The sequence below is a fragment of the Mixophyes fleayi genome, chromosome 4, assembly GCF_038048845.1.
Source record: "Mixophyes fleayi isolate aMixFle1 chromosome 4, aMixFle1.hap1, whole genome shotgun sequence".
In the NCBI taxonomy this organism is placed as follows: Eukaryota; Metazoa; Chordata; class Amphibia; order Anura; family Limnodynastidae; genus Mixophyes; species Mixophyes fleayi.
In genome coordinates this window covers 162,064,732-162,091,686 of record NC_134405.1, presented here as the reverse complement: position 1 = coordinate 162,091,686, position 26,955 = coordinate 162,064,732, and the positions used below count along the sequence as shown (strand labels likewise).

The 26,955-nt window shown below is 39.1% G+C and overlaps 1 protein-coding gene across 9 annotated transcripts in view; it reads right to left on the bottom strand.

Annotated features, from left to right (window-relative positions):
• The window catches only part of MAGI2 (membrane associated guanylate kinase, WW and PDZ domain containing 2), a 768,432-nt gene that overhangs the window by 614,874 nt on the left and 126,603 nt on the right, over nucleotides 1-26,955 (bottom strand). The gene's annotated exons all lie outside the window — the stretch shown is intronic.

The window sequence follows — 26,955 nt, the reverse complement described above, 5'->3', positions numbered from 1 at the left end:
AAGGAATGTTTTACATCCATTTTTGATTATGTGGTTAAGGAGTTTGTAAACGGTGACACAGATGTTGTTTGGGTTTTCAGCCTCCAAACAGCAGGATAGAAAATCTTGGGGACTGAAAACCGCATCCGATATGTGGTGGATTGGAAACCATATACCAAACCGCTGCTTAGTACATCTCCTGCTTAGAGTTGAGCTATGGTATGCCCCAACTCTAAATCTGGCTGCACATTTTAAATTTGCCCCTTACCCCATATTTCAATATTCTTTTGCAAAGGTGCAAAATTGTTCCTTCTACCTGGATTTACTCCTAACTCTAAATGAGGCCGTAAATGTATTTACACAGACGATCAAAGCATAAATTTAACGTTATTATTGTATTTATAAAATATGTCTTTTTATCTCCAAATAAATAAAATGGTAGTTAAGAGCTTTCATTAACAAAATGATTTTTCCAGTGTGAAAAATGCATTGTAAGTTAATTCTTTCTTTGCTGGTTGATACAACTACTAAATTAAATTTCTTTGCTTTTGGAAATCAAAAGAACATAAATGCATAAAGGATATTCGTCAACGTTAAATAAGGCTGTCATTCTAATTCCCAGTCTGAAAACTTAATTCATCGTCATTCAAAGTCAGCTTTTTTTTTTTTTTTTTTTAAGAACCATAATTATCATATGTCCTTAATAAAACCAGCACAGATGATAATTGACTTGTATTATCAAAATGAAAAATGTATATTATAGATTGTATGGCATATTTTTTAGAAACATACAGGAATAGAAAAGTGAGGGTAACTCATAGGTGAAAATTAAATGATTTCATTAGCCTATTAAACTTAATCACACCAACACATTGTATTTAGATAGTGTTTTACAATGTCAAAGCTGTTAAAATTTACAATGTAATCCAATGGGAGTTATAATAAAGTTGCTTTATCTCACATGACAGAATGTAGTAAGAAAACCATTATGTGTTGGTAGATTTATCAAAGTGAGCAGGTATTTACACTTACATAACACTACAAGCAAATCAAGTACTTAACAGAGGTGAGGTAAGTGAAAACGCTATGTTAGTTGTTTGCCAGTTTCCAAAAGTTTAAGTCCAGATAGGGCCAGTGGAAGACAGGAAGTCCGGTAAGCATGGCAGGTGGGCATCAAGACTTAGAGGCGCTCCCCCTGCCTGCCATCCCTGCTTGTCCGCCGTCCCAGCAATATTTTAAAAAATGTAAATATGGCGTCGGCGCCCTAGTCTCTCCTCCTCTCTGCTCTGTTCGCACTGACTGTTGGGTGTGACGTCACCATGCCCAACATTTTCAGTGAGGCGCGAGCAGAGAGGACCCACGAGCAAGAAAGAAGGCAAAAAAGAAGAAAGCAGAAGAGAAGAAGGCAATAGAAAGGAAGTGTAAGCAGGTGAAGAGGAGCAAAAGCAATATAGAGGGCACAGTGTTATAAAGGAAAAACAGGTGAAGGGGAGCAAAAACAACATGGAGGACACAGTGTTATAAAGGAGAAACAGGTGAAGAGGAGCAAAAACAACATGAAGGGAAAAATGTTATAAAAGGGAAGTAGGTGAAGGGGAGCAAAAGCAATATAGAGGACACAGTGTTATAAAGCAACATGAAGGGCACAGTGTTATAAAGCAATATGAAGGGCACAGTGTTATAAAGCAATATGAAGGGCACAGTGTTACAAAGCAATATGAAGGGCACAGTGTTAAAAAAGGGAAGTAGGTGAATGGAGCAAAAGCAACATGAAGGATACAGTGTTATAAAGGAGAAACAGGTGAGGGGAGCAAAAGCAGCATCGAGGGTGCAGCATGATTTTGAAGGAGAATAAGCTGATCATAAGGGGTGACAGTGTGATGATGAAGGGACACAGTGTGATTTATTAAAGTTTATTATATGATTTGTATTAAAACCAGCAAAGCATGACTGAATACACAAATAATGTAAAAAAGAGGAAGGCGCAAATTTATTTTTTGCAGGGGGGTGCCAGACATGCTAGCCGGCCCTGTGTCCAGGTAATATAGGCCGTTGAGAAGTTGAAACCTGCCTACATAATGTATGATGAACTCTCTTGCTCAGACTCATTGGGGTAAAGTATTTATAATACATAAAAAAGGTCTAATAAAAATCACTTAGTAGATTACAAGAAACACATATTGTATTGCATGGTTTTAAGTAATATTATGTTTACTTTTTAAAGTTAAGGCAGTTTGTAATACAGTGTAGAAATACTATAAAATTGAAAGTTATTGAACGATAGCAAAGGCTTAAAAAACTGAAAATTAATGGATAAATGAAATAATCTATATATAGCATTTATAGTAATATATATAATATATATAGGGTCTGATGAAGGGTTCAGGCCGCCCTAGACTATTACACTCGTAGCACCCCCTCGCCTTCCACGCTAGGCTAATGCACAGTAGGTAAAAACAAACTCATCTTTAATTCAAAATTTGCATTCCACTTGAATTTTTTAAAAGGGTCACAGCAATCTTTGTCACTCATTTTATTTCATTAAAATTAGAACTGTATAGCAACATGCAGGCATGAGTGGTGAAGATGTGAATGGGGAGGGAGTTATCATGCCTGCGCCTGTCAACAGCCTTGTCTCTCCTACTCTCTTATCCTCAAGCGCCCGCCCAAGATAACTCTTCAGCCTTTACCATGGAAATACGTCAATATTAAAAACGTACAAGATTTTTCTTTCATGTTTTCTTTCCACTTTGGAGAACAATGATTCTCTTATATTTTAAAATTAATTTCAGTTTATACCCCAATCGTAAAGCGCTATGGAATTTGCTGGCACTATATAAACAAATGTTGGTGATGATGATACCTCTCCCTGTCAAAAATTGTGTGCACCCCAAAAGCCTTGCTCCCTAGGCTGCAGCCTAATCAGTCCATTGGATAAGCGGGCCCTGTATATATACTTCAGTTTGTGTTTCAATCACTGGCTAGCTTAATTAGCTTTCTTTCACTTACACTGTTGTAACTGTATCCTAGTAGAAGTACATTACAGATCAGTGGACACATGGATCAAAGATACAATCTGACTGTCTATAAGCATGTTTAAGAGCACATCTGCAATCCTAGTAGATTGTAGAGGTGCTTTCTTCATTGCAAATCTGCAATGAAGAAAGCACCTATCAGTGTCAGTGGAGCATTTGCAAACAGCCAACCACAAGCTGTTCGATATTTCTGGCAGCTGTCATCATCATCTTCTATTTGCATCTGCCCTTTTACCCCCTGAAAATCATAAGTCTTGGTCAGATGTATGTGCAGCTGTTTCCTGGTCTGCACATGTCCGCATTTGCCCAAACATGCCCTTACTGTACTCGGCCTACGTTAGAATGCCCCTTCTCTCCCCCATCCCTCCTCTCCAGGTGCATGCAGGTGTAAGTACCAGAATCATAGAGATCTGTGAGCCCACTTTTCTGGGCATGCGCAAACTTATTTCACACAAGATATCCATGCAAACTGACGTAGTACTCACTCTGCATCAGCCCCTTTGTGTGTACGTACTTTGTGTATAAGCTTATAAATATTTCCATTCTGTTGCTGTGCTCCTTGATAAATGTAAGCTGTGCCTCATTGAAACATCAAATCACTCATCCCGAACAGTGGCTTTTAAAGTGTTTCCTGGTCCATACACACAACTGCGGCAATAAGGTTGAATCTCCATCGCCACATATCGCGCGATAGAAAATCACGTATAACCACAATTTATCAATAAAAAATAGTTTTGGGGGATAGCCTGTACAAGCATGGTCTTTCAGTTCGACTAAAATTAAAAAAATAAAGTAAATATGAAAAAAATAGATACAAATATGAAAATAAATATATTTATTCCAAGCCATTCATGATCGAAAATAAGATGCTTTTTTGAACTAAAACACTTTATCATTAATTTAAGAAGAGGGATTGAGGCGGTACTCTTCATAAAACACTTTGGATGAAGAAGCTTTTGCCGGTGAGACCTGGCAAATCTTTTCCCAGACGGTGAGTCCCTCTGACGATCAACTCATCAATCCTCTGGATTTAAGAGGTATTCCTACATGACATGAGTTGAAGTGAAATTAAAGCTGTATGGTTTATCAGAAACTCCAAGCGACATCTACATTAATTTAACTTTACTATGCAATGTAAACATGACAGCTAAGCAATGTCATTTTAAGAAATGCTTTGGTCATCAGAATTGCTTTCAGCTTCCCTGCTCACTGTATGCTTGTCACAAATCGGGATCTTAGCCGCACTTACCTCATCCGCCGCTGTCATATCACGGCTACCTGGGTCCCTTCTGGCCGTCTGCAGCATTCCCATCCTCCACACCTCCGTTTGTAAACAAACACATACTGTTTGTTCTGCTGCATGGGCGTGGCCATCTTGGATGCAGTCAGGTGATCATTCCAGACCAACCAGATTCTGCAGCTGTGATCACATGAACTGATCAGCCAATAGTTGTTTGGGACACCCTATTTAAACCTGCTGCTGTGATCTGTTCATTGCCAGAACAACACACTTCTCTCCAGAGGATAGTTCTTGGCTCCAGTGTTCCTGACTGCATTACAAGTGCAGTGTTCCTGACTACATTTCCGGACTGCTAATTCCCCTACAATCAGCAAGAACATGAGCAAGAAGTTCATCCAGGCTGCTAAGTTCTGTTTCACTCCTGCTCCAGCTAGTCCCAAGGGTCCCGAATCGGATCAAGAAATTCAGACGACCGTGACAATGCTTACATTAGAAAGTCAGATAAATCACTGACCTCTTGGTAAGGAAATTTCTGTTTATTCACATATATGGCATAGTATAGACCACCTTGAGAGAGCTCATCATGGCAACTTTCATTGAGGTTGTAAAACTAATTTAAGTTTGTATCAGGCAATGTATGCACATCAATGCTTTTACCCAACTAGTGTTATTTTACATTCTTACTATTATTTTTTTTATTATGATGCAGCGATATTGCAATGATCAGCCTTGATGCTGGAAAGCACTTATTGTGAATCATTGGCAGAGAGTGTAATGCTGCACTCACTAATATCTGCTACCAATGCCTCTACTTACTCTGAGGGATTGGAGAGTGTAGGATAAAATGATAGAGGGATAACTACATCCGGAACAGGCACCCTTCCCTTCGCTCTCCATTTTAAATGATGGATATTTTACTATTTACCTCTATGTGAATTATATTATTGCCATAAATGATTTCATAATGGTAATACCAGCTAAAATATAATTTAATAACAATTGTATATGTGCATATTTTACAGCCATAGAAATCTGACAATTTACTGTTATTATAATTAAAACATGTTACTAATACAAGTTCTAATTATATCAAGTTCTTGCAAACAAGGATATATTTTAATGTTAGTGATTTTCAATAAAAAGCATTTTATTATTGTGGCTGGGTCGAACGTCCCCCATACAAAAATGGAAATAAATAAAGAATTGTATAAATATATTTCTAGTGCCTTTTGTATATTATAAATGCAAAAATTATATTACGATACTGACATGTTTGAGGTATGATGCCCACAGCATGTTTGTGTAATACTGAGACATAAGATATCACATGTTAATGATGCATCTGGTCTTATCCCAGGTAGAAAAACAAGACTTCACTTTGACAAGCACATTCCTTGATTAAGTGCCCACCAGGGAGTCTTCCTGTGGAACCTGTACCAATGATGAACTACACAGTTATTTGGGAATCACAGATTACTGTAAATTGTGTTTAAATCCCAATTTTATATAACTCATTGCTTTCTATGCCGAAAGCTATTCCCTGACGCTAATCATTAATATGTAATATTGCTGTGTTGCAAGCTCTCCTGCTTGCAAAGGTGAGGTCTGTCCTCATCCATTGGCCCAGACAAATCTAGTTCTGATTGGCTGCCTCAATGTATTCAAATCCCTCATCCAGATGGGCCAACCTACTAAGTTTGATCCAGTATTTAAAATACTTATTTGTATTTATGACATGGTGGAAACTATATAGAGCAGATGTTGCTGTATCCTGTGTGTATGGTGTGATATAGTGTATCCATCTGTTTGTGTATCATTTCTACCTCTCAATGATGTGTGGCAGCTCTTATAAGAGCTACTGTTGAGCAATAAACACTACTCATCTTAAAGATCCTGCTTTATTTTTACAAGATGCTTATATCTGCTGTAGTCCTGTGACATACAATTAAGAATTGTCAGGAGCAATCATAAAGAAACAGTCACAGTCAAAAGCAAAGAGGTGCTGCAGCAGCTACACACATCATCCAGAAGTAAGTTTTTCCTGGCACCGGTGAGGAAACCTGTTGATGGCCCTGACTACTCTCCTGCAACTTACAGTTGGTCAGTATCTGGTGGCTGTGAAACACCATTAGGCGTGGTTAGTAACGGCAGGTAAAAGGAACTGCAAGATGAATTGGTAAAGCTACTTCCTCCATGGTGGCAGAATAATTCCATCCTTATAAAGATAACTTACTTATGTCAACAATGAGCCACCCACATATGGTTGAGTATACATTCTATTTATTCTATTTTGTTTGAAGTTTGTGGATATTATTCACCCCAGTCCACCAATACAGTTAAGAGTGTAACTATAACCATAGAAGACTGCGCAAATGCTATAGTGCCTACAGCATAGGGAGCCCTGGACCCAGACAAATATGTATAATTCAAAAATTCATTAGTATGGGTTATTTAGGGTGCAATGGGTACTGACAACCAGGGCTGCTATCCAGGGGGTACAGAGAGGGCCTGGACTCACCAGGCAGCTTGCCACCCACTGATGATCCTGGAAGCAGCAAGCTTCAGTTACCTTCTTTAGTGGCAGCGAAAGTCTGTCCCTGCAAAGGGAATTATTGGACCTGGGGTGGAAAGACATCTGACTCATACAAGTCACAGTAGCCCCACCCAACAGTAGCCCACACCACAGTGTTAGTTAAGGTAAGTTCTGGTGTGATCTCATGTCACACTTATTCCTGCTGCCGCTGTACACAGACAGGAGAGATCTGGCTAACTGCATTACTGCAACTGCATCTGCTAGTCTCAGTCTGCATTGCAGCTTCTCTCTTCATTCTCACCAGTGACGCTGTTGAGAAGTGTCAAGGAATCTCAATCTGTAAGTCTAGGAGAGCATGTGGAGAAGTCTGAGTGGCTGGCAGATGAAGAGGTCTGAGGGGTATGTAAAGGGCATGTGGGGAGGTATGGGGAGCATATTGTTGCTCTGGGTGTCATGGTTCCACACCAAACCATGCCAAACCTGAGGGAGTGATTTCTGATGGCAGCCCTGCTGGCAATTATTTTACATAGGATAACATCAATGTATATATAGTTTAGGCACCACTGTTAGTTATTGTAGAATTGGGTATTAGAGCAGATCTTTATGAGTGGATGTGACTTTTAAAGCTCAGTGCACACACATTCACACAAATAGTCATTTTCAATGCACTAGTATCTCAATCTGGCAGCAATCATGGGGATAATGCATGCATTTTGCAGGTGTGAACACAAGTATGGACTAGGGAAGTAGTGGTCATATTGCAACACCAATAGAGGCACACATTGTTCTGCTGCTATGCCCTTCAAAATCGACCCCATAATGAGAAAAATATAAAATCACTCCAGATTGTAAAGCCTAGGCTTAAACTATAAATGAATGATTAAAGGCATAATTGTAATCTAGTAGCACTCTTTGTAACAATAGCTTTGGCCTAATGGAATAGCACCTTTCCTAGAGCACAACATGTGGTAGTAATGATTGCAAAGCACACTGTGCACATTCTTATGCAAAGTATATTTAAAACTGTCAATATAATTAGCCTTTAATCAAGACATTTCTCCTGGGAACAGGCAAAGACAACAAGACATTAATCAATATTTTAAACTTCTTCAAGTGCAGTTACTTGACAAGTTTGTGTTTCATAAGCAGTAGTTTATACTGGCTAGTGTTGAAACAACAGAAAAGCCACAGATATGTTGGGGAACCTAATAAAAAATTTACAATAATTTTGAACTGTGAGGGTGCATTGAAATTTCATTTTGTGGGGTAGATTTTTAAACAAGATAAAGGGGTTGAGAGGGTGCATATACAAGGGCATTTCTAGGCTTTATAGATACAACCCTTTCCTCCCTGGAAAAGGACTTCAATTTGCAACCACCACCACTAGTGTTCTGGAGATCGGATTTCCCCACTATGCTAACAACGGCAGAGACAGTTGTGGGAATGGTGATTTCTAGGTGCAGGGGCAGAGTTGGGGTTTTGGGACTATGGGCTCATTCCTCCCCATCCTTAGGGGGATAAGGATCTTCTGATACTATCCACAAGCTCATCAGAGTGAAAGACATTATGGAGTCTGTTCCAGGGCTCCCTGTTGCTACAGCCAAACACATCTGGGAGAAGGTGACCTCTAAGAGGCTGACTAATGGACATAAGGACATTGCATGGATGGCTATCCAGGGATGTCTGCCTCTCAGGACATTCATGCACTCCCGGAACCTGTGCAGATATGTTCTCTGCCCCTTTTGTATCGCCAGAAGGGAAACAGCTCAGCATATTTTTTGGGACTGCCCCACTGCACAGGCACTGTTGGATGCCCTGGAACATGAATTTAAGGACAGTGTGCCCTGGACTTGCCTTGCCATGGATTATTTCCTGGCACCCACACCGTTGGGGCAATCCAAGAGGCCTGGCGCCTTATGAACTGTTTTAAGGATGCTATGTGGCTTGCCAGGAATCGCCTCATCTTGAAGCGGGAGAAGATGACCATCCAGGACTGTCGCAGGCTGATCCACAGCCTGCTAAGAGACTATAACACCCTTGACAGTCCTAAGGAAGAAGAAGACGACGATTGATTGTTATTGATTGTTGTCTCCCTCTTCTCCTTCTCCCCATTGTGTGTTTTCTATCAATAAAATCTTTGGTTTGTGCCTCCCCTCCCCTACCCCCTCCAACCCACTCCCCTATCACAGTTTGAAGTATTACTGTATGTCATGCCTTATTTATGCACCCTTCCTTTTTTGTGTCTGTCCACAATAAAGCTTTGGGCTCCTGACTTCCCCAACCTACCCCTCCCACCTACTGTCCCCTCACATCCACTGTTTTTTATTGCAATGTGATATTGTTTAAGTTTGAATGGTTAGTGCAGTACTTGATGTATAGTGTAGGATGTCATATCTTGTACTTTATACCTTGTATTGTATTAAAATGTATGAATGATTATGATTTATGGTGTACTGTGTACACTTGAATGTAACGTATCGTACTGTATCTATAACACATTGTAGACTTGAGGAAGGAAGACAATTTGGCTCCCTCACAGTTTGCAAGAGTTACCCATTTCAGGTGGCCTCGAGGAAGCTTTTATTGAGATCATTGAGGAGATTCGTTAAGTGAGAGTGGTTTCGTAACATACACGTGCCAACTGAAGTATTTCATTATCGGGGATCAGGGGGCAGTGGAGTAGGGCATCCCCACTGTCTCCATTTCAAAGCTATATTGCACCTTGGCCACTACTTTTTGTATCATGCTGCCCCTTTTTAATCATGTAAAAAAAAAAAATAAGTATGGAAAAGATAATTTCAATTATTTATTTTTTTATGTTACTTTATACGGTGTCGGTCTGTGAAGCCACACACACCACTGAAGTATATGGTGTGGCTAGTCCTGTTATTGCTACTGGGGCAAACCACCATAAGAAATAATTGTAGATTATCACTGGACCCCTACCGCTTTGTAAAAGTGGAATGGGATTGCCTGATTCTCTAGTGGGTGTTCTTTATTTGCCCAATCAGGATCGATTCATGAATTCGCCACCAGCAAATCTCTTACATTTGGCTGAATTTTACAATAAGCTGAAACTATGCACCACTTCATTTGCCCCATCTGCTTTTTAAGTCATGTGCGTACCCTACATCAAATATGCACCATAGTGCACAACAAGTGAATGATGTCAACGAGATGTCATTTTTAACACAAATAACTATGTAAGTATGCAATTATGCAAAAATAAAATCAGCATTTGTACTGCAAGTCTAATTTTGAATCTGTGTAACTAATATTATAGTATTATGTTCTGTTCTACAATATATGGTTTGGGATGATTAATAAAAGACAACTTTCTGACACACTTTCATGAGAGTTTCATTGTACCTAAACATGCAGTTCTGTATAAAAGACAGCCTTGAATGTTTGTTTTTCCCTGTGATCATTGTCTTTTGGTTATAAATTAAGACAAAATTTTCTTGTCATTTGTTGTAGACTTTACTGACAAAAGGAAAGTTCAAATAGCTGACAGCAATACAAGAGCCAGATTATGTGAGACAGCCTTAAATGTTATTCATGTAAAATAAATTGCTTATTTACTTTTAAATCATTTACACTACTTATAAAATCAGGAAAACACATTTCGCCAAGTGTTGACAGGAGGCCTGAGTCTACATCCGAGAGCAATGACAGTGATTAGGTGCTTTCTGAAACCATCAAATACAATCACTCTGTCAAAGGTTAATACTTTCTTTTCAGATGTTGGGCTACATTTGTTCTTTGAATTGTATAATTATTTTTAAATTAAAGAAAGTTACAGAAGGAGGAACCAGGAGATAGACAGTGTTGATGCCAGCTGTTGTTTTATCTGCCCTGCTATGTTTCTCAGGCCTTCCATGATTACATGTTTGGGATATCCTAGTCAGCAGTGCTGCTGTTAAAGAGCTACTGAAGCACTTATACTTTAGGCCCCATAAAGCCACCATTGATGGATTCAGTGTAACCTGGATCTAATAGGAACTGAAATATAAGCCTCTACTAGATTCCTCATGTATGGATTGTACATGTTCTATTAGTGTAGATAGGCCAAATCCCAGGCCTCTGTTTAAACTATAATTGTCAATGTTTTACTGTTTCCCTCTGTGAGATTATGGAAGGGAGGTGAAGTGTAAGGATGGATAATTGCAAAACTACACAATTCACTGCGAATCGCATCACCAGGAGACCTACCCAGAATTCGGGAGTCTTCTGGACATTCCGGGAGAGTGAGCAAGTATGGTTTAACCATGAAAATCCCTATTGTTGGGAATGTGACAATGTTTATTTAAAACAATGCAGAAATGATGGTTTTGCTGTAAGCAGTGAGTATTCACTTTGGTGCTGCTCACTCCCACTTACAGCTATCATATGAAGCACAGATATGTGTGTGTGTGTGTGTGTGTGTGTGTGTGTATATATAGCCCAGAGAATGCTCATTGCTAATATATATGTTGGTATGGAACAGTTTTTTGTTTTTTTTATTTTACTCTTGGGAACACAAGCCAAGCAAGGTACCAGTCTATTATGAATATGTATAACAATCCATACTTTACACCATAAATCATCTTTATTAACAGGTAAATCATACCTCAACCTACTGATACTACTCCTTAGTAGACCATGCAGGCATCTTACAGAAAAGATTTAGTATCTTTATGCTGCACTTCATGTTAATGAGATTATAGTATCCCTTTGTATAGTTATCCATTTGATGGCATACTAGTGAATATGAGGTTTTTTACAATTCATGCAAAATATACATTTTGAACTTAGAATATTTGTTGATGACTAACAGATTCTGGGCTCTGCTGTGAGGATAAAAATAGTTCAGAGGTTGAAGCATTAACTAATCTAATTACATACATCAAATAAACTGCTGTGAAATATTTGCATTGTAAGAAATGTAAATGCTCTATATTTTAATATCTATTTTTCACAAGTGCATGCCTTATGGTTTTAAGGAAGGATTACATATAGTTAGTGCTCATTTACTAAATCCCTGCCTAATACTTTCTTTAATGTAAAAATACAACATGAAAATGTGTATTACTTATTAAAAGGGACTCAAATTCTAGTGTTGTTGTATCCATTATATTAATGAGATTTGTGTTCAATTAGCCAATTAACAAACAGATAACCCATGTAATAAGCAAAACACTTGAGATGGACCTATTACAGACATATATTAACATATTTTTATTATCCACATAGTGCCAACGTATTACGCATCACTTAACAAATCACAATTTTATTCAGTATTTCAGCCTCTGCCCCAGTGGAGCTCACAATTGTAAACATTGTACCACTGTGCACCCATAGGTCAATTTGCAATATAAAGCCATAAATGCCACAAAAAACAGGGTCACTCTGGGCTTCATGCTGGAGTTAAGTCACCAGTTAACAGGCTAAGTGCTCCTAAATATTGGATAAGTCCACAAACTGCTATCTTACTTTATGTAGGTGACTGGTCCACAATAACGCTACACTCTATTGATATACAACAAACTCGATACAAGGGCAAGAGGGGCAGGAAGTTTGAAATGTAGAATTAAGTCTAAGGGCTCCATTTATTAAAGAGTGAAAATGTATTAAAATGCAAATAATCTAGCATTGCTATCGGTGGAGGTAGCCAGTAGCAGTAAAAAGATTTGTTGGGTCTTGCTAGCAAAAGCTTCCCAATACCATACATGGGAAGTCTATTTAACAAGGACTGTGGCAGTACAATTACCAATCCTTCTTCTGATATCCCCATCTCAGGGCTTATGATTCTCATTAAGGCAGTTTTTACCTTATATTTACACAGAAATAATATAATAATTAAATATAATACCTATAATTATTAACTAACCTTTGATACTAATTCCACACCTAATGTAAGCAACTAAAATATTTTTCTTTCAACAGTTGTGCAAGAGTATTTTGCATCATGCTAACAGTATAGTCAATTTATTATAGAATTTAATCATTTAGATTTAAATTAAAGGACAGCTAAAGCAATTAATTTCTAGATCACACTGTGTAATACAATGGATATATAAATAGGAAGTGAAACAGATTGCATTCATCTGAGTTGAAGCACGTGAAAGTTATTTAGAAATATTATGGGCATAACTGTTTGAGTCTTGCAGCATAGGGATCCCTGGTACAGAGAAATGCAAAAAATACAAGAAATGTATACATCATTCAGACATTGTATCACATCTGTACAGATGCAATTAGTGCATTGTAGTGTTCAGCAGTTTTAAGATAAAGCAAATTAGGTAAGGTGGGTGCCACCTATAAAGGGTTCAGGCCACTTTAATATGTTGCTATAGGGCCCATTTTATAAATAATTCCACTTATATTGCATGACTCAGGCCAGAATCCCATCTACTGAAAAATGTGCTATTATTTCAAGTGAAGGAACATTTTATAAATCAGTAAAAAAAAATACCTTGTGAGAGTGATGCAACTTAAGTCACTGAGAGCCCATTTCAAGAGGGTTATAAATCATCATCATCAACTATTTATATAGCGCCACTTATTCCGCAGCGCTGTACAGAGAACTCACTCACATCAGTCCCTGCCCCATTAGAGCTTACAGTCTAAATTCCTTAACATACAAACATAGACCGAGAGACTGCGGTCAATTTTGATAGCAACCAATTAACCTGTTAATATGTTTTTGGAGTGTGGTAGGAAACCGGAGCACCCGGAGGATCCCACGCAAACATGGGGAGAACATAGAAACTCCTCACAGATAAGGTCATGGTAGGGAATTGATCTCATGACCCCAGTGATGTGAGGCAGAAGTGCTAACCACTAAGTCACCGTGCTGCCCACACAATAAATAGGTATGACTGCCAGACCACTTTACAAGAAATTGGTAAAACATAATAACAATTTTAATATTTATGGTTTATAAAATAATATAGTAGTCCAGAAACTGACTTTTATTACTGCTTCTTAATTTATTATTACAATTCACTGCTCTATAATAGTTTAAGGGCCAGTAGTGAAATAATTTAAGAGATTAATTGTAATATTTAAACAAGTTTTATAATGCTGAATGGTAGATGTATCGCTCTTGATAGGTGATACAATGTACTCAATTAGAGATTTTTCTTATAACAGCGGGTAAATTGTCACTTCTATATAAGGGATATTATGATCATGTTCAGTGGTCAGGTCATGTTGGTTAAGTGTAGTGTTCTATGTCGCTAAAAGAGCAAAATGTCCCCAAATGTTGAAAATGATGTAGAATTTGGCTTTTTTTTTTAATTGCAATGTTCACAGAATCTAATACTGCTAGTCCTCGTTACATAAAGCCTTTCTGCCATTTCATCTTGTACATCCTCTTGCCATACAACCTTTCAATGGAGAATGGTTGACTTGAGTCTCCACAAGGTGAGCTCAGGGAGGACAGAAACCTCCTGTGGAGCAGTAAAAATTAAAGCTCATCAAGTGATCTATGCAAATCCACTGGTATTTGCATGGACCCATGTGGATTTCATCTGCACTCTCCACAGCAGGACCGGGTGGTTGTACTGTACTAAACTTACATGTGAATGCCCCGATCTGCCTCTGCAAACGCAATTGGATTGGAAGTATCCGATACGCTCAACTCAAAATACTGGTATAACTTGTGGGCATTCGCAGTGTGTCAAATTTTATACAGGTATTATTTTTATAAGTGGTCTTACTAATTCAGGTCCATAATTAGCAACATAAAAAGGCAATAGAAAAATAAAAATTTATATTAGCACAGAAAAGATTTGAATAGTAGCAAGAGGAAATCAACTCTCCAGGGCCTCTGTAGCTGATAGTAGTTTTGGTTTGTTATTCATAAGTGTCCTTGAACTTCAGGGTACAGCAATTGGTGCTCTGTAATCCAATGCTGCTGCTGTACTCACAGGCATACAAATGCTGCCAAAATATGTCATGTCGTTTAATGTAATCTTTATTATTCTGCTTCAGAAAGTAAAATGCTACATGCCTCATACTCTTCTCTACTATATGATGAGCATTAAAATGCCGAAAACAAATACAAGAGAGCACATGTCTGAAGTGCTATATAAATCATTCTATATTTGCAGTGTTTGTCCTTTTTGATTTATTGGATTTAATTTATCAATTAATACATGCTGTTCTATTGCCATGACATACTTCTTAAATTTGCATTGAAAATACATTGTAGACAATTTGGTAACAGAGTCAAATTTATTTCTGCCTCACTGAAAGCTGTTTTAAGAGAAATGGACAGGATAAGCCGACCACCCTGCCATAGTTAAGTCATACCTGCTATATTGGCCCCCTCTGTAATCTGAACAAGGGGGCTTTGCCAAGCCACCTTTAGAGTACGATTACACCAGCGGAGGCGTTAGGCCATCCCAACCCATCTCCACTAAAAGAACAGATCATTTGCCGCATGCATCAAAGGCACGCTTACCATGGTGAGTCTAAACAAAATGCTATATTTATTATAAGCTCATTCAAAGCATTGACAGCTAATGCAAAGCCCTATACAAGCCATACCAGAACAAGTAAACCAGATGTGTTGATGATGATTCACTGATTAAATCAACTGCTGAGCAAGTGCATGAGCAAGAAATGTACAACTTTTTTTATTAGCAGTACAATGTACGTAATGTCTGTCTGTCTATAACTGTCACTTGTATTATGTGCTGATGTAGCACATTAGAAAGTATACAGTCATCTGGCACATTGTGTCTACAAGCAAACCTAGGTCACTGTCTGGGCATGCAACTGATAAAGAAGGTTACATGACTGTTCTAGGGTTAGTGACTAGTCTTATTGTTTTGTTTGCTGCCTAATTGCATTTTCTGTGAGTGTATTATAGCATACTAGAGCTAATGATGATCTTAAATTATAGTTCTCACCACCATGAATTATTCTTATTAAAAATCTTTACACATTAGGGGGAAGGGTGGTCTACCAAATATTTTAGTGATATACATTGCAACTTACAATTAACCATCTAGTAAAAGCAAATTGGCATGCAAATCACTTTTTCAAACCTCCAAAAAAAAAAAAAAATCAATCAATCAAATCAATTTCTGTATTGCAAAGTTTTGAGCTGGGGGAGACCAAAAATAATCTCACTGGTTTCAGGCACTTGAGATTGCCTGAAAATCAGTGAGATGAGGAAAATTCAAGGAATTTCAATGGAGGGAGAAATATCATTGAAATGCATTAGACATTGAAATGAATGGGAAAGTTCCATTGATTAAATACTGTTGTGCAACTACAGGTCTCATCAAGCCCTGGCTGTCATTAGCTGCTTGAACATGCTGGTATTTGTGGAACTACAAGCGCCAGCATGCCCTGGCACCCAGGACCCACTTGGACAAGTAAGTCCACAAATAGTATCTATGTCTTGAAGTATCCTGGCGAAGAATAAAAAACCCAACGAATGACAAGTAGTGTTCTTTATAGAGCCCCAAAGCGAATAATACTGAATCTCATTTAGAGTCCAGAGAAAAACAGCTTAAGGGTACACTGGATAAACCATGTTGTGATGCAAAGGGAGCAAATTCTTTTTTTGCATGTGGGGAAATTACTGGGCAGCTAGCTAAGCCTGCACCAACTAGAAGAAGGAGTCCGGTAGATCCATTGCTTTCCTTGCTAAGAATGGATTAGACAGCTGAGTACACCTAGTTTTGTACTTTAGTGGGAATACATTATTATTTTTTTAGGATGGGACTATTTCATTGAGCTGACAGGGCTCAGGAAGGTGCATTTAGGGAGGGGTTCCACTTTTTACAAGAGGACATTAAGGGCCTGAGTTATTAAGGAGAGAAAAGCATAAACAGGAGTAACTTTGCACCTGGGCAAACCCATGTTACATTGGAGAGAGAGGTAAATTTAAAATGTGGGGATTTATATTTGGGATATGGCATGTCCAAGATCAACTTTAAATTTTAGTGTAAAAATAAAGCTATCAAGTATTTTTGTGCTACATGAAAAGCAGCCAGTATTTAATTTAATAATAATAATAAACTAATTTGCACCCCTTGCATTGTAAAATGGTATGTCCAGGAGAAAACATACTTCTTTTTTGCCTTACTTTCCTTAATAACTCAGGCCCAAAGTCTCCAGAATTCTCAACAAGTAAATTGTACAGTATGCTACTAGGAAGCTTTGAAAACAAACTTTGAATGATCTGGTAATAGTAAATAAGATTTTGTCTATGCTTTTAACTGGTTTGGTTTTCCAACACCTGTCTGTCTAATAGGACCCTGCCACCACCACCCAACTGCATTGTTTTCCCAGTTACATGTTTCATTTAAGCCACTTCCAAATTTTTCCCTAGTTGTCATAGACAACCAGGAACTCTTGTAAATACCGAGGTGTCAGATCACATCTAATGTCAGGCAGCACAAACTGTCAGCCTGTGTCTCTGCTTGCACTTGCTGTTTGATTTTCCTGATGCCAGTTAAATGACGCTGTGGCTTGAACTAGCCGTGATTCGCACTGGAAGTTCAAATCAAAAGTAACATAGCAGACTTATCGTATTTACCATTTTTTTTAAATAATTTGTAAAAGCAGAGGGAAAACCTAAACAGGATATCTGAAGGGAAATAAGAAGGGAGTCCTGTGCTCCTGTTTTATAAGAAAGGTCAAAACAACAGGGTGTGGCCGTGAGCTGTCTAAAGATGTGTTTTATAAAGATTGGACCTAGATAGCAGGGGCGCACCCAGGGGGGGTTTCCTAGTCCCCAGAAACCCCTGTCCTACCTGGGATGCTGTATGATTACAGTGGCTGGCCCCTCTCCCGGGACCAGCCACTACTGCTTGTAGCTTGGGAGGATCGTCTCCCAGTCAGTCCCCTGCTGTGTGAGCACAGCTCTCTGCCGGCAGATTGGCCCCGCCCCTTCCTCCCACACAGCCAGCATGGGTGTAATGCAGGAGGCAGCAGCAGAAGGTAAGAATGTGTGTATGTGTCTGTGTCTGTGTATATGGCAGTTTACATATCTGTGTTTTTGTGAGTCTGTGTATATGGCAGTTTACATATCTGTGTTTGATCCTGTGTGTGTGTGTGTATGTATGTGTGTCAGTCTGTGTTTGTCTGTGTATATGACAGCTTACAGCTTACATGTCTGTGTTTGATCCTGTCTGTGTTTATCTGTGTATATGGCAGTTTACATGTCTGTGTGTTTGATCCTGTGTTTTTTTGTGTATGCGTGTGTCTGTGCTTATCTGTGTATGTGGCAGTTTACATGTCTACGTATTTGTGTATATGTGAGTCTGTGCTTGTCTGTGTATGGGACAATTTACATGTCTGTGTGTTTGACCCGATGTGTGTTTGTAGCCACGCCCCTACACATGCTGGTCACGCCCACTGGTATCGTGGCGTGGAAACCCCCTCATCGAATCCTGCGTTTGCCCCTGGATAGAATAACCTTTATACCTTATACCTCATTCTTTACAAGTTTACATTTTTGTCTAATGTGGACAAGGTGATATCCTTCATGGACGTGTAGAAATCTGTGGCACCAATTCTTAACCGATGGGGAAGTGGTGGATTTACAATTAATAAGCCGTCTTTGATGCATTGTTGAAGTGGCTTAGGATTGATTCTTTATATGATGAAATCGGAGCCTTAGTTATATTTAGGATACAGAAATCTGGGCCCTCTGTCAGTGCCTCTTCCAGTATCTCTTTAGAAATTTTAATCACCAACAGCCAAAGATATTTGGAGCTTCAACAGCTCCACCTTATATGCCAGGGATCTCCTATTGAGCAATCACAGCACCAGCATTTTTCGGGGAGTCCAGGGAACATCTTACTAGGAACCCTGGGTTGATGCACCTTATTTTAAATGCTTTACACCTTTTAATGTGCAACACTACTATTAATGGCAGAATATGGAATATTAATGTAAGTATACATAATGTAATCGCAATTTGTTTAATATACATGAGTTTCATAGATAATGTAGTATTGTGATTAATGAGAATGCTATACAAGACATATGACACTGCTTAATGGCGCAAAACAGAAAGAGAGTCTTAGATTCCTACAATTACTTTTATCAGAAAGCAATAAAATGATTGTAAACAATGCAGTTTATTACGAATGGTTTTAAACTTAGTTCTCTGCTGCCATCTATAGGTAGCTCATATTAATCCAAAAGTACAAAACATCAGCTAATTACTAAAACGTATAGAAAAGTACTGATCACTTATGTGACCAAATTGTTTCAACATCCTTAAATATTTACAGACCATCCAAAATAACCCCTTCCACTGAATACAAGATGCTCTGTGCCTGACCTTCCCACTTTACACACTGTTATGTTGGAGGATCTGCATTTGAAACATTTCAAAGAATCATATACTTTCCTTAAACACAACAGTGTTTTGTGATCCAATAGGTTTGATATGAAAGAGGGTGCGTAAATCTCATACCTCTAATGATTTCCTCACATATACTTCTATCTACTAGGATAAGATTGATAAGATCCAACTTTGTCTACAAGCAGGGCCGGATTAAGGGAATGGAGGCCCCTGGGCTAAGGGCGCCTCCATTCCCCCATGAGGCCCCCAATGTGAGCCACCCACCGCCCCCCCCATACCCCGTGAGGGCCCCACCCCCCAAGCGCTTACCTGTCACTGTAGTTCTCCGTCCCCGGCGCGCTGTAAGCTCCTTACTGAGGAGATCTCGCAAGAGTTCACTCGCGAGATCTCCTCAGTAAGCAGATTACTGAGCGCCGGAGACGGAGGACTACAGTGACAGTGCTCAGCAGCATTGATCGGGCTGGGGGCACCCCCGCCCCCGGACCGATCAATATTGCTGCTGAGGACTTTGAAGGGCCCCCATGATGCCCGAGCCCCCTGGGCTATAGCCCAGTTAGACCTCGGGTTAAACTGGCCCTGTCTACAAGCAATAAGCTTGATTCCTTCCCAGCACCCTCTGACACCCTCTCTTCATTTAATCCCACAAATGAAGATGCAGCATCTACTCTCTTCTTATCTTTCTACTCTACCTCCTATTTTCTTGATCATATTCCCTCACAAATTGGAAGATCTCTGCCTCCTGTGCTCATTTCACCTCTAACTAAAATCTGTAATCTCTATCTCTGCTGGTAACTTCCCATCATTATACAAGCATGCAGTGATTACTTCTATTCTGAAAAAAACAAAATTCTGACCCAAACTTCTAGAGAGACTTGTCTACACTCGCCTCACATGCTTTCTTTCCGCAAACAACCTATTGGTTCCATCCTCAGTCTAGATTTTGTTCTCAATACTCCACAGCGACTGTGTTGATTAAGGTTGTCAATGATATGATCACTTTGAAAACTAAAGACCATTATTCTCTTATAATTCTTCTGGATCTATCTGCTGCATTTGACACTGCTGACTACTCTCTTCTCATAAAAAAGATATAATCCCAAGGTCTTCAAGACGCTCAGGGCTGCATTAACCTGAGGTCTAACTGGGCTACAGCCCAGGGGCCTCGGGCATCCAGGGGGCCCTTGACAGAGCTCAGCAGCATTACTGATCGGGCCGGGGGCGCCCGATCAATACTGCTGAGCCTGTCACTGTTGTCTTTCCACGGCGCTCAGTAATCTCCATACTGAGGAGATCTCGTGAGAGTGTCTTGTTAATTATTTCAGAATGGGGCTGGCTTTCACTATAGCATGGCAACCCCAGGATTGTGGTTCCCTATAATAGTAGAAACCAGCCCAGGCTGTCTAGCACTAGGGCTGGTTGAGGATTTGGGGAGGTGTTATGCTGTCCATTATTTATTTATTTATTTTACATAATTCATAGGCAATTTTGTTTCATTAAAAGTACAGGGCAAGGCTAGATTTCTTCCAGCTCTGAGCTTTGCGCAGAGGAAATGACCATGCAGTACATGGAACAGCCCTAAAAATGTCCCAGCCTTAACACTTTATCTCATTACTGTAATCTCACTCTGAAAAATGAATTTCAGTTTCTTTGAGGTGCACTGGTGTACCTATGGTGTACTTTGCTCCTTCAGTCCTCCCAGCCCCTCTCTGGCTTTCTTGCTCCATAAACCTCTGATCCCAGCAAATTGAGATGCTCGGTGGCCCAAGCATTTGCGCTGTGTGGCATATAAACAACTTGCAAAACATCAGGAAAATTATCAAGATTATTTTTAAAATTACATTTTAAATAGCACAAAAATAATTGCTTAAGTAATTGCTTGTCATGTCAACTATGAGATAGAAATAAGAGCAAGCAACATCAATGTTATTTTACTTATACAAGTAGTTGAGTTGAATGTGAATATGACAATTATGCTGAAGGCAAGGAATAATATTATTTTTATGTCTCTGGAAATAATTACAGCTACAAATTAAAGACATTGATAAAAACATGAAAGCATTAGAAAACACCTGCAACACAACCCAATTACATTTTATTTTAATTACACAGTTTATGCAGTTTTGCCCTGTAAATCAAAAAAGTCATCATTTTTGTACGTACACTTATGTATGAAGAATAGAAATGTCTGTATCTCAACATATTTTGAAGGTACAAAAACTTTTACATTTCTTAGCCCATAGTTTAATTTAATTTAATATAGCCAGTGTCCCAAGCACTGTGTGAAAACAGTCAAAGCTACTCTAGTTAACTTACAACTAGTGCACCTATTGGCTTGTGCATGACTTAATGCAACCAGTGTCGGACTGGGACATGAAGGGCCCACCGGGGGAAATGCAGCGGTAGGGGCCCACTACAATGGGGTGTGGCCAACTGTAAGAGGGGTTGTGGTCAGTCATTAAAGGGGATGGGGTCAGGCCATGGAGGACAACGTATAGCACCTTAGTATGGTCCATAAAGAAAAAGAGGACATTTGCAGTGAGGAGCCGCGAAGGAAAAGACAGAAGAGAAGAAAGAAGTCAATAGGAAAGTAAGTGAAGGGGAGCAAATGCAGCATGGAGGGCACTGTGTGAAACAGGGGAGACAGGGAAAGGGGAGGGATGAATTGAATACAATCAATCATCATCAGCTATTTGTGTGCTGTCCATTCTTTGTGGTTAGTGTTCTCTCCCCTCATAGTGTACACAGAAAACAAATGCTATACTACAGTACTAGAGATCAACCGTTCATCATATGAAACCCACAATATAAGGGTATAGACTAAAAATTAATATATCCATGAAGCACTATGGAGACCACAAAATTATTAGCATAAAAATATATGCACATTTAAAATATTACATAAATCTAATCACACTCTAGACACTGGCAAATAAAAACAGGACTCTAAAAAATGATCTACCCACAAAATGTACACTCAATAATAATCCAATGCCACTACAAAGGACAAAAGCAAAACATTAATATTAAAGCATATAGCAGATGCAATCCTATAAGGACCTAACTGTCTGAATGTGTTTTATTCTGATTAAGATATGCTTCTATAGGGAATAGAGTCCCACAATTGATTGAAAACAAATAAACATGGAACATGATATAAACAGTGAATTTGGTTACTAGTTTATTAGGAATCCATTCATTGGTCAGCTGCAATAGGATCCTTTTATAGAGGCACTGAAGACGTATATTGCAATGAAGCCATTCTAATTTATCTCCCTCCCTCCGAGGTCACACAGTGGAGAGCTCTAGAGAAGTTTGCACGATTTATTACTTACTGATTACACGGACTCACACTGCAGTTAGGACGGCAACTTTATGACTACAGGACGCCTGCAACTACAGCAGAAGGAGTAATCTGAGATCTGTGTCACTGTGAAGCATTTCTGCCTCTCTCTGTCTCAGGAGCAGGAAGTGTTCTCACGTGCTGGCTGTAGGCAGGGATTAGTTTGACAGTCTCCGTTTCATATGTAGACTGACCGCAACTCGGTAATTCTCTGCTCTGCCTCACCAACAAAGAGGGCGGGGTTATCAGGCAACAGGGCCTCCCGGGGGATACCCCGGCTCCCCGGCAGGCCAGTCCGACACTGAATGCAACTTGCACTAAATGAGTTGCCTCACCTTTCTTTCTTACATTTATGTGTTTCACATATGTATTTATATTACCAGCTACAGTTATTTATGTGTGTTGCCTATTGATGATATGACATAGCACTGACAGCTGTGCTCTCACCATTGTAAGCAATTCTATCCAGAAAGCATCTTTGCGTTGTATCCCAGAGAAACAGGCAAAAGCAAGTCTGTGGGGTGATATAACTTCGTGGCTGAGAAGCAGAAAGGAAGCCAAAATAAAAAACAATGTGTTTATTTGTACAAGCTAATTGCATCAAACAACCTGAAGGCGAAATTCCCTTCATCTTTCATTTCCATAGAGCACAGCTTTAAGGGATCTGTGTGCATAAACTACTTTTAAAATATAAGTGCTACTAGACCAGGGGTGTCCAACCTTTTAGCTTTCCTGGGCCACATTGGAAGGCGACAAGTTGTTTTGGGCCGCACATAAAATACACTAGCACTAATGATAGCTGATCATCCAAAAAAACATAGAAAACATTGCTAATGCTCCTTGTTGTTGCTGAGTGCTTCAATGACATGCTAATGGCTGCTGTCAAACATCAAGTGATATTGTTACAACATTTTATGAAGGGCTTCAATACAGTAGTCATTAAGACAGGAAGATAAGGTCTGTGATGCTCCAGGACCAGGTGAGTTTATGCACTGGTCAGCGTCCCTTGAAATAATAAAAAAAAACAAAAAAAACCCTTAACTTACCTTTTAATCGGCTTGTTCTCTGATCCTCTTCTCTTGTTTTTTTCGTTTCACTGCTGCTGATAGTTCGCGCGGGTGACTCCTATGTGCTGTGCTCCGCAATGGATGTCGGACGTGATGATGTCACGCCCGACATTCACTGCGAGTGCCGCACGGAGGAGGAGACCAGGGAGGGACCGCGTGACCACAAGGTAAAGTATTTTATTATCTTTTTCTTTTTTTTGCAGGATTTTTTTTATTATTAACAGCGCTGCCCCTTGCCACAACCAAAACTCCTGCTGGGCCACATTTACAGTCATGCGGATTGGACAACCCTGTACTAGACTAAGGTGAAGGTGAAGGTGTAGAACAGAATAGTCATAATAGCTAAAAACAATGTACGTTAATTACAGAAACCAAGTCTGCCTAGTTTTTGTAACATATGTGAATCAGCATGTCCACTTTATCTATATTTATTATATATACGTATACTGAGTGTTTTACTGGAATCTATTTGACTTAAAAATACCACAATTACTACTGTTTTCAAATTGAAACACAACCAATGAACACATGCTTTCTTGTATTAATATTTATAACATTGACAAACGGTTCAATACTGGAGATATGACTACAATTTTGAAAAAGGTAGTATTTTAACTCCAGGGGTGTATTTACTAAACTGCGTGTTTGAAAAAGAGGAGATGTTGGCTATAGCAACCAATCAGATTCTAGTTGTCATTTTGTAGAATGTACAAAATAAATGCTAACTAAAATGTGATTGGTTGCTATAGGCAACATCTACACTTTTTCAAACATGCAGTTTAGTAAATATACCACCAGGTATCTTTTATAAATACATTTTTTTAACAAAGCCCCCTTCTCCTGTGTCTCACTTGCTCTTCTCACCAGGCAGTGTCTGTAGAATTGTGGTTCAGGAAGGATCTGCTGTCAGAGAGTGTCGTAGACGCTGACTGGATGGTTGCACAATACAAAGCAGATCAAGGGGTCTATTTATTAAAATTGAGCGATATAGAAGATTTTCTATAACGTATGGAAGCCCAAGTCCCAAGCTACTAGTTCCTGATTCTTAAAAAAAAATAAAAAAATAATAAAGTTGTACATAATAGACTTTAAAAAAAGATCTTTATTTAAAAGAAGGAAAAACATTTTCTTTTCTTATTTATTTATTTATTAATAAATAATTTTTACCTGTGGGGAACCTCTGCTATCACTATCCTGAGATGAACTTGTACCATCGGTGTACCTGGTAAATAGGCTTCCACATACCCCAGTGGGCTTTCGTAAATACTGAAAAGCTCTAAAAAACTGTCTTTTAGGGATGTTGTAAAGACCTGGTATATCACAAACTACCCAGGCATAATACTAGCCAGCTAAACATTTTATACTGTAATTTACATTCTTATATTACTAATGCTGGTGGCATCATATGCATATGAGGAGAAAACAAATATATCAGGCATTCTTTTAACATAAAAATAAACATGGCCTTGGAATAAAGAATGCTTAAAAAATGATAGCTCCTGACAATGTGGCTTTGGGGAGAGAAATGAAAAGGTGATAATAATATATCATGTCTGTTTTATACATAGTGAACTTGAGAAACACTAAATTCATGGTTTAAAACAGCAATGTGGTTAACAGGGATGACAGTCGACTAAAAGTGGACAGATACATTGCGTTAATCAAATAGGTCTGTACCAGATGTTTTAAAAATTTAAGGACAAAATTTAGTGGTAATGTATGCAAGACAATAGAAACATATTCTTGGTTGCAGACAGAGCCAATATATTTCTTGGTATAGTTGTGTGTTACTGCCCATGCATACATCAATTTGGATATCTATATGTGTGAGCACAAAATATGCAACAAACCAGGTTACCATTTCATTAGGGTCATTTGTATGTCGAACAGGAAAAGTCTAAAATGGGTAGGCCAATGACCACAGTCTACCAATGTGTGATGTCATCAGTTGACCACAACAATAGGCCACATGACCAGATTGGAAAAAAGATCTGCTTGCCTGGTGCTCATTGCAGACAGCTTTAGTCTATATGGCACTAATTCATATTGGAACTCATTCTTTAAAATCTGTAATTCCTCTTCATTTGTGTCTGGTGGTAACCACCTTCCAGAGGTCAGACATTCATTGTGACCAGGTGCGGGCTGGGCCGGGGGGCATCGCCCACCCGGGCCGCTCCCCCCAAGCCCTCCCAAGCCTCCCCCCCGTGGATGCAATATTACCGGCAGCCACATCACAAGACACGCGATTGGGCCGCATCATCAATGACGCGGCCGCATCGTACCTGGTAAGTATTCTCCAATTATTGCAACAACTGACATCTGTTACAAGAAGATATACAAATATGTATTCTTTGCCTCTATGTATTTCAATAAAAAAATTGTTATATATTATGTTGTTTGATAAACACAGTAATTTCTCTTATGAAAATGGAAACTTCTACTAAATAGTCTCACATCATCAATAGCCATGAAACCTCCCATTTATTACAAAGGGAAAAAAACCCACAAAATAATACATAACAACAAACCGAAAAAACTATGCTTTAGGATTCTTAATACAGTTGACTGCTGTAAATTCTACATGATTAAAACATGACAATATTATTGACAATATTTGGCAGTGATAAAACACTGAATGGAGTCACAGCACCAATTAACTTTTTCTCCCATTGAAAACTGAATATGTTGTGTACAAGTAACAAACTGTCTGATGAGAATCTACATTTTTAGTAATTCATGGAATAATCGTTGAATAAGCAGAAAATAAGCACTATACAAACCAATACCCACGATTTCTTGTGCTAACTACACAGAGGAAAACCATAACTGACCTTCTCAGCCATGAAATCCTCATTACTGCCTTTCTACTGGGAAGTGAAAGAGCTTACAGTATATTGAGACACACTGAAGTGTGAAACTAAGTGCACATGCGATACCTGCTGAATGAAGATTTTGCTGTACTGAACTATATCAAGACTTGAACCAAATAAAAAGCTCAATTATGACAGAAAACCTGTGTTTAGAAGCTTTTATGAAACGGATCATACTGCTACTAAGCTTTTATACCTCTTCAGAGGCGAACGCAGGATTTAGAAGGGGGGGTTTCTGTCGTCCCCCCCACCGGGGAAAAAAAAATAGAGCGAGTCTGAATTCTATAGCAGCCGCGGCGCTGTCAAGAAGCATCCGCGGCAGTGCTGTATTATACTACAATACAGCACTGCCGCGGACGCTTCTGTGACAGCGCTGCGGCTGCTGTGGGGTACCGTTGGTTCCCGGAGGGGAGGGGTTTCTGCGGAACCAGAAACCCCCCCCCCCCCCCTGCGTGCGCCACTGCTCTTTACCTATATTACTATTTCGCAAATGTAAAAAAATTGCAATATCACTTTGCTGAAAGCTAAGACAGGGGTGGTTTAGTCAATCAGGAGGCATCAAATGATGCATT